A 12161-nucleotide genomic window follows, 5' to 3' on the forward strand; every position below is an offset into this window, starting at 1 on the left:
TTTTCTTGGAAACGTGGAAGAGGCCTAAGCTTGGGAAGGGAACCTGAGAGGCCCTTTGAAGGTAAGTACTATTTTTGTGTTTTTATTGAACACTTGGAAGAGGCCTAAGCTTGGGAAGGGAACCTGAGAGGCCCTTTGAAGGTAAGTACTTTTTTGTGGTTTTCTTGGACACGTGGAAGAGGCCTAAGCCTGGGGAAGGGAACCTGAGAGGCCCTTTGAAGGTAAGTACTATTTTGTGGTTTTCTTGGACACTTGGAAGAGGCCTAAGCCTGGGGAAGGGAACCTGAGAGGCCCTTTGAAGGTAAGTACTATTTTGTGGTTTTCTTGAACACTTGGAAGAGGCCTAAGCTTGGGAAGGGAACCTGAGAGGCCCATTGAAGGTAAGTACTATTTTGTGGTTTTCTTGAACACTTGGAAGGGCCTAAGCTTGGGAAGGGAACCTGAGAGGCCCATTGAAGGTAAGTACTATTTTGTGGTGGTTTTTCTTGGACACGTGGAAGAGGCCTACACTTGGGGAAGGGAACCCTGAGAGGCCCTTTGAAGGTAAGTACTATTTTGAGGTGGTTTTTCTTTGACACGTGGAAGAGGCCTAAGCTGGGGAAGGGAACCTGAGAGGCCCATTGAAGGTAAGTACTATTTTGTGGTTTTCTTGGACACGTGGAAGAGGCCTAAGCCTGGGGAAGGGAACCTGAGAGGCCCATTGAAGGTTAGTACTATTTTGTGGTTTTCTTGGACACGTGGAAGAGGCCTAAGCTGGGAAGGGAACCTGAGAGGCCCTTTGAAGATAAGTACTATTTTGTGGTGCTTTTTCTTGGACACGTGGAAGAGGCCTAAGCCTGGGAAGGGAACCTGAGAGGCCCTTTGAAGGTAAGTACTATTTTTGTGTTTTGATTGAACACTTGGAAGAGGCCTAAGCTTGGGAAGGGAACCTGAGAGGCCCTTTGAAGGTAAGTACTATTTTGTGGTGGTTTTTCTTGGACACGTGGAAGAGGCCTAAGCTGGGAAGGGAACCTGAGAGGCCCTTTGAAGGTAAGTACTATTTTGTGGTGGTTTTTCTTGGACACGTGGAAGAGGCCTAAGCCTGGGGAAGGGAACCTGAGAGGCCCTTTGAAGGTAAGTACTATTTTTGTGTTTTTATTGAACACTTGGAAGAGGCCTAAGCTTGGGAAGGGAACCTGAGAGGCCCTTTGAAGGTAAGTACTATTTTGTGGTGGTTTTTCTTGGACACGTGGAAGAGGCCTAAGCTTGGGAAGGGAACCTGAGAGGCCCTTTGAAGGTAAGTACTATTTTGTGGTGGTTTTTCTTGGACACATGGAAGAGGCCTAAGCTGGGAAGGGAACCTGAGAGGCCCTTTGAAGGTAAGTACTATTTTGTGGTTTTATTGGACACGTGGAAGAGGCCTAAGCCTGGGGAAGGGAACCTGAGAGGCCCATTGAAGGTAAGTACTATTTTGTGGTTTCCTTGGACACGTGGAAGAGGCCTAAGCCTGGGAAGGGAACCTGAGAGGCCCATTGAAGGTAAGTACTATTTTGTGGTGGTTTTTCTTGGACACGTGGAAGAGGCCTAAGCCTGGGGAAGGGAACCTGAGAGGCCCTTTCAAGGTAAGTACTATTTTGTGTTTTTATTGAACACTTGGAAGAGGCCTAAGCTTGGGAAGGGAACCTGAGAGGCCCTTTGAAGGTAAGTACTATTTTGTGGTGGTTTTTCTTGGAAACGTGGAAGAGGCCTAAGCTTGGGAAGGGAAACTGAGAGGCCCTTTGAAGGTAAGTACTATTTTTGTGTTTTTATTGAACACTTGGAAGAGGCCTAAGCTTGGGAAGGGAACCTGAGAGGCCCTTTGAAGGTAAGTACTATTTTGTGGTGTTTTTTCTTGGACACGTGGAAGAGGCCTAAGCTGGGGAAGGGAACCTGAGAGGCCCTTTGAAGGTAAGTACTATTTTGTGGTGGTTTTTCTTGGACACGTGGAAGAGGCCTAAGCTGGGAAGGGAACCTGAGAGGCCCTTTGAAGGTAAGTACTATTTTGTGGTGGTTTTTCTTGGAAACGTGGAAGAGGCCTAAGCTTGGGAAGGGAACCTGAGAGGCCCTTTGAAGGTAAGTACTATTTTTGTGTTTTTATTGAACACTTGGAAGAGGCCTAAGCTTGGGAAGGGAACCTGAGAGGCCCTTTGAAGGTAAGTACTATTTTGTGGTTTTCTTGGACACGTGGAAGAGGCCTAAGCCTGGGGAAGGGAACCTGAGAGGCCCTTTGAAGGTAAGTACTATTTTGTGGTTTTCTTGGACACTTGGAAGAGGCCTAAGCCTGGGGAAGGGAACCTGAGAGGCCCTTTGAAGGTAAGTACTATTTTGTGGTTTTCTTGAACACTTGGAAGAGGCCTAAGCTTGGGAAGGGAACCTGAGAGGCCCATTGAAGGTAAGTACTATTTTGTGGTTTTCTTGAACACTTGGAAGGGCCTAAGCTTGGGAAGGGAACCTGAGAGGCCCATTGAAGGTAAGTACTATTTTGTGGTGGTTTTTCTTGGACACGTGGAAGAGGCCTACACTTGGGGAAGGGAACCCTGAGAGGCCCTTTGAAGGTAAGTACTATTTTGAGGTGGTTTTTCTTTGACACGTGGAAGAGGCCTAAGCTGGGGAAGGGAACCTGAGAGGCCCATTGAAGGTAAGTACTATTTTGTGGTTTTCTTGGACACGTGGAAGAGGCCTAAGCCTGGGGAAGGGAACCTGAGAGGCCCATTGAAGGTTAGTACTATTTTGTGGTTTTCTTGGACACGTGGAAGAGGCCTAAGCCTGGGAAGGGAACCTGAGAGGCCCTTTGAAGGTAAGTACTATTTTGTGGTGGTTTTTCTTGGACACGTGGAAGAGGCCTAAGCTGGGGAAGGGAACCTGAGAGGCCCATTGAAGGTAAGTACTATTTTGTGGTTTTCTTGGACACGTGGAAGAGGCCTAAGCCTGGGGAAGGGAACCTGAGAGGCCCATTGAAGGTAAGTACTTTTTTGAGGTTTTCTTGGACATGTGGAAGAGGCCTAAGCCTGGGGAAGGGAACCTGAGAGGCCCATTGAAGGTAAGTACTATTTTGTGGTTTTCTTGGACACGTGGAAGAGGCCTAAGCCTGGGAAGGGAACCTGAGAGGCCCTTTGAAGGTAAGTACTATTTTGTGGTGGTTTTTCTTGGACACGTGGAAGAGGCCTAAGCTGGGGAAGGGAACCTGAGAGGCCCATTGAAGGTAAGTACTATTTTGTGGTTTTCTTGGACACGTGGAAGAGGCCTAAGCCTGGGGAAGGGAACCTGAGAGGCCCATTGAAGGTAAGTACTATTTTGTGGTTTTCTTGGACACGTGGAAGAGGCCTAAGCCTGGGAAGGGAACCTGAGAGGCCCTTTGAAGGTAAGTACTATTTTGTGGTGGTTTTTCTTGGACACGTGGATGAGGCATAAGCCTGGGGAAGGGAACCTGAGAGGCCCTTTGAAGGTAAGTACTATTTTTGTGTTTTTATTGAACACTTGGAAGAGGCCTAAGCTTGGGAAGGGAACCTGAGAGGCCCATTGAAGGTAAGTACTATTTTGTGGTTTTCTTGGACACGTCGAAGAGGCCTAAGCCTGGGGAAGGGAACCTGAGAGGCCCTTTGAAGGTAAGTACTATTTTGTGGTTTTCTTGGACACTTGGAAGAGGCCTAAGCCTGGGGAAGGGAACCTGAAAGGCCCTTTGAAGGTAAGTACCATTTTGTGGTTTTCCTGAACACTTGGAAGAGGCCTAAGCTTGGGAAGGGAACCTGAGAGGCCCTTTGAAGGTAAGTACTATTTTGTGGTTTTCTTGGACACTTGGAAGAGGCCTAAGCTTGGGAAGGGAACCTGAGAGGCCCTTTGAAGGTAAGTACTATTTTGTGTTTTTCTTGGACACGTGGAAGAGGCCTAAGCTTGGGAAGGGAACCTGAGAGGCCCATTGAAGGTAAGTACTATTTTGTGGTTTTCTTGGACACTTGGAAGAGGCCTAAGCTTGGGAAGGGAACCTGAGAGGCCCATTGAAGGTAAGTACTATTTTGTGGTGGTTTTTCTTGGACACTTGGAAGAGGCCTAAGCTTGGGAAAGGAACCTGAGAGGCCCATTGAAGGTAAGTACTATTTTGTGGTGGTTTTTCTTGGACACGTGGAAGAGGCCTAAGCTTGGGAAGGGAACCTGAGAGGCCCATTGAAGGTAAGTACTATTTTGTGGTTTTCTTGGACACTTGGAAGAGGCCTAAGCTTGGGAAGGGAACCTGAGAGGCCCATTGAAGGTAAGTACTATTTTTGTGTATTTCTTGGACACGTGGAAGAGGCCTAAGCCTGGGGAAGGGAACCTGAGAGGCCCATTGAAGGTAAGTACTATTTTGTGGTGGTTTTTCTTGGACACGTGGAAGAGGCCTAAGCTGGGGAAGGGAACCTGAGAGGCCCATTGAAGGTAAGTACAATTTGTGGTGGTTTTTCTTGGACACGTGGAAGAGGCCTAAACTGGGGAAGGGAACCTGAGAGGCCCATTGAAGGTAAGTACTATTTTGTGGTGGTTTTTCTTGGACACGTGGAAGAGGCCTAAGCTTGGGAAGGGAACCTGAGAGGCCCTTTGAAGGTAAGTACTATTTTGTGGTTTTCTTGGACACGTGGAAGAGGCCTAAGCTGGGGAAGGGAACCTGAGAGGCCCATTGAAGGTAAGTACTATTTTGTGGTTTTCTTGGACACGTGGAAGAGGCCTAAGCCTGGGGAAGGGAACCTGAGAGGCCCATTGAAGGTAAGTACTTTTTTGTGGTTTTCTTGGACATGTGGAAGAGGCCTAAGCCTGGGGAAGGGAACCTGAGAGGCCCATTGAAGGTAAGTACTATTTTGTGGTTTTCTTGGACACGTGGAAGAGGCCTAAGCCTGGGAAGGGAACCTGAGAGGCCCTTTGAAGGTAAGTACTATTTTGTGGTGGTTTTTCTTGGACACGTGGAAGAGGCCTAAGCTGGGGAAGGGAACCTGAGAGGCCCATTGAAGGTAAGTACTATTTTGTGGTTTTCTTGGACACGTGGAAGAGGCCTAAGCCTGGGGAAGGGAACCTGAGAGGCCCATTGAAGGTAAGTACTATTTTGTGGTTTTCTTGGACACGTGGAAGAGGCCTAAGCCTGGGAAGGGAACCTGAGAGGCCCTTTGAAGGTAAGTACTATTTTGTGGTGGTTTTTCTTGGACACGTGGAAGAGGCATAAGCCTGGGGAAGGGAACCTGAGAGGCCCTTTGAAGGTAAGTACTATTTTTGTGTTTTTATTGAACACTTGGAAGAGGCCTAAGCTTGGGAAGGGAACCTGAGAGGCCCATTGAAGGTAAGTACTATTTTGTGGTTTTCTTAGACACTTGGAAGAGGCCTAAACTTGGGAAGGGAACCTGAGAGGCCCTTTGAAGGTAAGTACTATTTTGTGGTTTTCTTGGACACGTCGAAGAGGCCTAAGCCTGGGGAAGGGAACCTGAGAGGCCCTTTGAAGGTAAGTACTATTTTGTGGTTTTCTTGGACACTTGGAAGAGGCCTAAGCCTGGGGAAGGGAACCTGAAAGGCCCTTTGAAGGTAAGTACCATTTTGTGGTTTTCCTGAACACTTGGAAGAGGCCTAAGCTTGGGAAGGGAACCTGAGAGGCCCATTGAAGGTAAGTACTATTTTGTGGTTTTCTTGGACACTTGGAAGAGTCCTAACCTTTGGAAGGGAACCTGAGAGGCCCTTTGAAGGTAAGTACTATTTTGTGGTTTTCTTGGACACGTGGAAGAGGCCTAAGCTTGGGAAGGGAACCTGAGAGGCCCATTGAAGGTAAGTACTATTTTGTGGTTTTCTTGGACACTTGGAAGAGGCCTGAGCTTGGGAAGGGAACCTGAGAGGCCCATTGAAGGTAAGTACTATTTTGTGGTGGTTTTTCTTGGACACTTGGAAGAGGCCTAAGCTTGGGAAGGTAACCTGAGAGACCCATTGAAGGTAAGTACTATTTTGTGGTGGTTTTTCTTGGACACGTGGAAGAGGCCTAAGCTTGGGAAGGGAACCTGAGAGGCCCATTGAAGGTAAGTACTATTTTGTGGTTTTCTTGGACACTTGGAAGAGGCCTAAGCTTGGGAAGGGAACCTGAGAGGCCCATTGAAGGTAAGTACTATTTTTGTGTTTTTCTTGGACACGTGGAAGAGGCCTAAGCCTGGGGAAGGGAACCTGAGAGGCCCATTGAAGGTAAGTACTATTTTGTGGTGGTTTTTCTTGGACACGTGGAAGAGGCCTAAGCTGGGGAAGGGAACCTGAGAGGCCCATTGAAGGTAAGTACAATTTGTGGTGGTTTTTCTTGGACACGTGGAAGAGGCCTAAGCTGGGGAAGGGAACCTGAGAGGCCCATTGAAGGTAAGTACTATTTTGTGGTGGTTTTTCTTGGACACGTGGAAGAGGCCTAAGCTTGGGAAGGGAACCTGAGAGGCCCTTTGAAGATAAGTACTATTTTTGTGTTTTTATTGAACACTTGGAAGAGGCCTAAGCTTGGGAAGGGAACCTGAGAGGCCCTTTGAAGGTAAGTACTATTTTGTGGTGGTTTTTCTTGGACACGTGGAAGAGGCCTAAGCTGGGGAAGGGAACCTGAGAGGCCCATTGAAGGTAAGTACAATTTGTGGTGGTTTTTCTTGGACACGTGGAAGAGGCCTAAGCTTGGGAAGGGAACCTGAGAGGCCCTTTGAAGGTAAGTACTATTTTGTGTTTTTATTGAACACTTGGAAGAGGCCTAAGCTTGGGAAGGGAACCTGAGAGGCCCTTTGAAGGTAAGTACTATTTTTGTGTTTTTATTGAACACTTGGAAGAGGCCTAAGCTTGGGAAGGGAACCTGAGAGGCCCTTTGAAGGTAAGTACTATTTTGTGGTGGTTTTTCTTGGACACGTGGAAGAGGACTAAGCTGGGGAAGGGAACCTGAGAGGCCCTTTGAAGCTAAGTACTATTTGTGGTGGTTTTTCTTGGACACGTGGAAGAGGCCTAAGCTGGGAAGGGAACCTGAGAGGCCCTTTGAAGGTAAGTACTATTTTGTGGTGGTTTTTCTTGGACACGTGGAAGAGGCCTAAGCTGGGGAAGGGAATCTGATAGGCCCATTGAACGTAAGTACTATTTTGTGGTGGTTTTTCTTGGACACGTGGAAGAGGCCTAAGCTTGGGAAGGGAACCTGAGAGGCCCTTTGAAGGTAAGTACTATTGTTGTGTTTTTATTGAACACTTGGAAGAGGCCTAAGCTTGGGAAGGGAACCTGAGAGGCCCTTTGAAGGTAAGTACTATTTTGTGGTGGTTTTTCTTGGACACGTGGAAGAGGCCTAAGCTGGGGAAGGGAACCTGAGAGGCCCTTTGAAGGTAAGTACTATTTTGTGGTGGTTTTTCTTGGACACGTGGAAGAGGCCTAAGCTGGGAAGGGAACCTGAGAGGCCCTTTGAAGGTAAGTACTATTTTGTGGTGGTTTTTCTTGGACACGTGGAAGAGGCCTAAGCCTGGGAAGGGAACCTGAGAGGCCCTTTGAAGGTAAGTACTATTTTTGTGTTTTTATTGAACACTTGGAAGAGGCCTAAGCTTGGGAAGGGAAACTGAGAGGCCCTTTGAAGGTAAGTACTATTTTGTGGTGGTTTTTCTTGGACACGTGGAAGAGGCCTAAACTGGGAAGGGAACCTGAGAGGCCCTTTGAAGGTAAGTACTATTTTGTGGTGGTTTTTCTTGGACACGTGGAAGAGGCCTAAGCCTGGGGAAGGGAACCTGAGAGGCCCTTTGAAGGTAAGTACTATTTTTGTGTTTTCATTGAACACTTGGAAGAGGCCTAAGCTTGGGAAGGGAACCTGAGAGGCCCTTTGAAGGTAAGTACTATTTTGTGGTGGTTTTTCTTGGACACGTGGAAGAGGCCTAAGCTTGGGAAGGGAACCTGAGAGGCCCTTTGAAGGTAAGTACTATTTTGTGGTGGTTTTTCTTGGATACGTGGAAGAGGCCTAAGCTGGGAAGGGAACCTGAGAGGCCCTTTGAAGGTAAGTACTATTTTGTGGTTTTCTTGGACACGTGGAAGAGGCCTAAGCCTGGGGAAGGGAACCTGAGAGGCCCTTTGAAGGTAAGTACTATTTTATGGTGGTTTTTCTTGGACACGTGGAAGAGGCCTAAGCCTGGGGAAGGGAACCTGAGAGGCCCTTTGAAGGTAAGTACTATTTTTGTGTTTTTATTGAACACTTGGAAGAGGCCTAAGCTTGGGAAGGGAACCTGAGAGGCCCTTTGAAGGTAAGTACTATTTTGTGGTGGTTTTTCTTGGACACGTGGAAGAGGCCTAAGCTTGGGAAGGGAACCTGAGAGGCCCTTTGAAGGTAAGTACTATTTTGTGGTGGTTTTACTTGGACACGTGGAAGAGGCCTAAGCTGGGAAGGGAACCTGAGAGGCCCTTTGAAGGTAAGTACTATTTTGTGGTTTTCTTGGACATGTGGAAGAGGCCTAAGCCTGGGGAAGGGAACCTGAGAGGCCCATTGAAGGTAAGTACTATTTTGTGGTTTTCTTGGACACGTGGAAGAGGCCTAAGCCTGGGAAGGGAACCTGAGAGGCCCATTGAAGGTAAGTACTATTTTGTGGTGGTTTTTCTTGGACACGTGGAAGAGGCCTAAGCCTGGGGAAGGGAACCTGAGAGGCCCATTGAAGGTAAGTACTATTTTGTGGTTTTCTTGGACACGTGGAAGAGGCCTAAGCCTGGGAAGGGAACCTGAGAGGCCCATTGAAGGTAAGTACTATTTTGTGGTGGTTTTTCTTGGACACGTGGAAGAGGCCTAAGCCTGGGGAAGGGAACCTGAGAGGCCCTTTGAAGGTAAGTACTATTTTTGTGTTTTTATTGAACACTTGGAAGAGGCCTAAGCTTGGGAAGGGAACCTGAGAGGCCCTTTGAAGGTAAGTACTATTTTGTGGTGGTTTTTCTTGGACACGTGGAAGAGGCCTAAGCTGGGAAGGGAACCTGAGAGGCCCTTTGAAGGTAAGTACTATTTTGTGGTTTTCTTGGACACGTGGAAGAGGCCTAAGCCTGGGGAAGGGAACCTGAGAGGACCATTGAAGGTAAGTACTATTTTGTGGTTTTCTTGGACACGTGGAAGAGGCCTAAGCCTGGGGAAGGGAACCTGAGAGGCCCTTTGAAGGTAAGTACTATTTTGTGGTGGTTTTTCTTGGACACGTGGAAGAGGCCTAAGCCTGGGGAAGGGAACCTGAGAGGCCCTTTGAAGGTAAGTACTATTTTTGTGTTTTTATTGAACACTTGGAAGAGGCCTAAGCTTGGGAAGGGAACCTGAGAGGCCCTTTGAAGGTAAGTACTATTTTGTGGTGGTTTTTCTTGGACACGTGGAAGAGGCCTAAGCTTGGGAAGGGAACCTGAGAGGCCCATTGAAGGTAAGTACTATTTTGTGGTTTTCTTAGACACTTGGAAGAGGCCTAAACTTGGGAAGGGAACCTGAGAGGCCCTTTGAAGGTAAGTACTATTTTGTGGTTTTCTTGGACACGTCGAAGAGGCCTAAGCCTGGGGAAGGGAACCTGAGAGGCCCTTTGAAGGTAAGTACTATTTTGTGGTTTTCTTGGACACTTGGAAGAGGCCTAAGCCTGGGGAAGGGAACCTGAAAGGCCCTTTGAAGGTAAGTACCATTTTGTGGTTTTCCTGAACACTTGGAAGAGGCCTAAGCTTGGGAAGGGAACCTGAGAGGCCCATTGAAGGTAAGTACTATTTTGTGGTTTTCTTGGACACTTGGAAGAGTCCTAACCTTTGGAAGGGAACCTGAGAGGCCCTTTGAAGGTAAGTACTATTTTGTGGTTTTCTTGGACACGTGGAAGAGGCCTAAGCTTGGGAAGGGAACCTGAGAGGCCCATTGAAGGTAAGTACTATTTTGTGGTTTTCTTGGACACTTGGAAGAGGCCTGAGCTTGGGAAGGGAACCTGAGAGGCCCATTGAAGGTAAGTACTATTTTGTGGTGGTTTTTCTTGGACACTTGGAAGAGGCCTAAGCTTGGGAAGGTAACCTGAGAGACCCATTGAAGGTAAGTACTATTTTGTGGTGGTTTTTCTTGGACACGTGGAAGAGGCCTAAGCTTGGGAAGGGAACCTGAGAGGCCCATTGAAGGTAAGTACTATTTTGTGGTTTTCTTGGACACTTGGAAGAGGCCTAAGCTTGGGAAGGGAACCTGAGAGGCCCATTGAAGGTAAGTACTATTTTTGTGTTTTTCTTGGACACGTGGAAGAGGCCTAAGCCTGGGGAAGGGAACCTGAGAGGCCCATTGAAGGTAAGTACTATTTTGTGGTGGTTTTTCTTGGACACGTGGAAGAGGCCTAAGCTGGGGAAGGGAACCTGAGAGGCCCATTGAAGGTAAGTACAATTTGTGGTGGTTTTTCTTGGACACGTGGAAGAGGCCTAAGCTGGGGAAGGGAACCTGAGAGGCCCATTGAAGGTAAGTACTATTTTGTGGTGGTTTTTCTTGGACACGTGGAAGAGGCCTAAGCTTGGGAAGGGAACCTGAGAGGCCCTTTGAAGATAAGTACTATTTTTGTGTTTTTATTGAACACTTGGAAGAGGCCTAAGCTTGGGAAGGGAACCTGAGAGGCCCTTTGAAGGTAAGTACTATTTTGTGGTGGTTTTTCTTGGACACGTGGAAGAGGCCTAAGCTGGGGAAGGGAACCTGAGAGGCCCATTGAAGGTAAGTACAATTTGTGGTGGTTTTTCTTGGACACGTGGAAGAGGCCTAAGCTTGGGAAGGGAACCTGAGAGGCCCTTTGAAGGTAAGTACTATTTTGTGTTTTTATTGAACACTTGGAAGAGGCCTAAGCTTGGGAAGGGAACCTGAGAGGCCCTTTGAAGGTAAGTACTATTTTTGTGTTTTTATTGAACACTTGGAAGAGGCCTAAGCTTGGGAAGGGAACCTGAGAGGCCCTTTGAAGGTAAGTACTATTTTGTGGTGGTTTTTCTTGGACACGTGGAAGAGGACTAAGCTGGGGAAGGGAACCTGAGAGGCCCTTTGAAGCTAAGTACTATTTGTGGTGGTTTTTCTTGGACACGTGGAAGAGGCCTAAGCTGGGAAGGGAACCTGAGAGGCCCTTTGAAGGTAAGTACTATTTTGTGGTGGTTTTTCTTGGACACGTGGAAGAGGCCTAAGCTGGGGAAGGGAATCTGATAGGCCCATTGAACGTAAGTACTATTTTGTGGTGGTTTTTCTTGGACACGTGGAAGAGGCCTAAGCTTGGGAAGGGAACCTGAGAGGCCCTTTGAAGGTAAGTACTATTGTTGTGTTTTTATTGAACACTTGGAAGAGGCCTAAGCTTGGGAAGGGAACCTGAGAGGCCCTTTGAAGGTAAGTACTATTTTGTGGTGGTTTTTCTTGGACACGTGGAAGAGGCCTAAGCTGGGGAAGGGAACCTGAGAGGCCCTTTGAAGGTAAGTACTATTTTGTGGTGGTTTTTCTTGGACACGTGGAAGAGGCCTAAGCTGGGAAGGGAACCTGAGAGGCCCTTTGAAGGTAAGTACTATTTTGTGGTGGTTTTTCTTGGACACGTGGAAGAGGCCTAAGCCTGGGAAGGGAACCTGAGAGGCCCTTTGAAGGTAAGTACTATTTTTGTGTTTTTATTGAACACTTGGAAGAGGCCTAAGCTTGGGAAGGGAAACTGAGAGGCCCTTTGAAGGTAAGTACTATTTTGTGGTGGTTTTTCTTGGACACGTGGAAGAGGCCTAAACTGGGAAGGGAACCTGAGAGGCCCTTTGAAGGTAAGTACTATTTTGTGGTGGTTTTTCTTGGACACGTGGAAGAGGCCTAAGCCTGGGGAAGGGAACCTGAGAGGCCCTTTGAAGGTAAGTACTATTTTTGTGTTTTCATTGAACACTTGGAAGAGGCCTAAGCTTGGGAAGGGAACCTGAGAGGCCCTTTGAAGGTAAGTACTATTTTGTGGTGGTTTTTCTTGGACACGTGGAAGAGGCCTAAGCTTGGGAAGGGAACCTGAGAGGCCCTTTGAAGGTAAGTACTATTTTGTGGTGGTTTTTCTTGGATACGTGGAAGAGGCCTAAGCTGGGAAGGGAACCTGAGAGGCCCTTTGAAGGTAAGTACTATTTTGTGGTTTTCTTGGACACGTGGAAGAGGCCTAAGCCTGGGGAAGGGAACCTGAGAGGCCCTTTGAAGGTAAGTACTATTTTAT

This window comes from Ambystoma mexicanum, chromosome 6p (genome assembly GCF_040938575.1).
Source record: "Ambystoma mexicanum isolate Mex_15411 chromosome 6p, UKY_AmexF1_1, whole genome shotgun sequence".
Lineage (NCBI taxonomy): Eukaryota > Metazoa > Chordata > Amphibia > Caudata > Ambystomatidae > Ambystoma > Ambystoma mexicanum.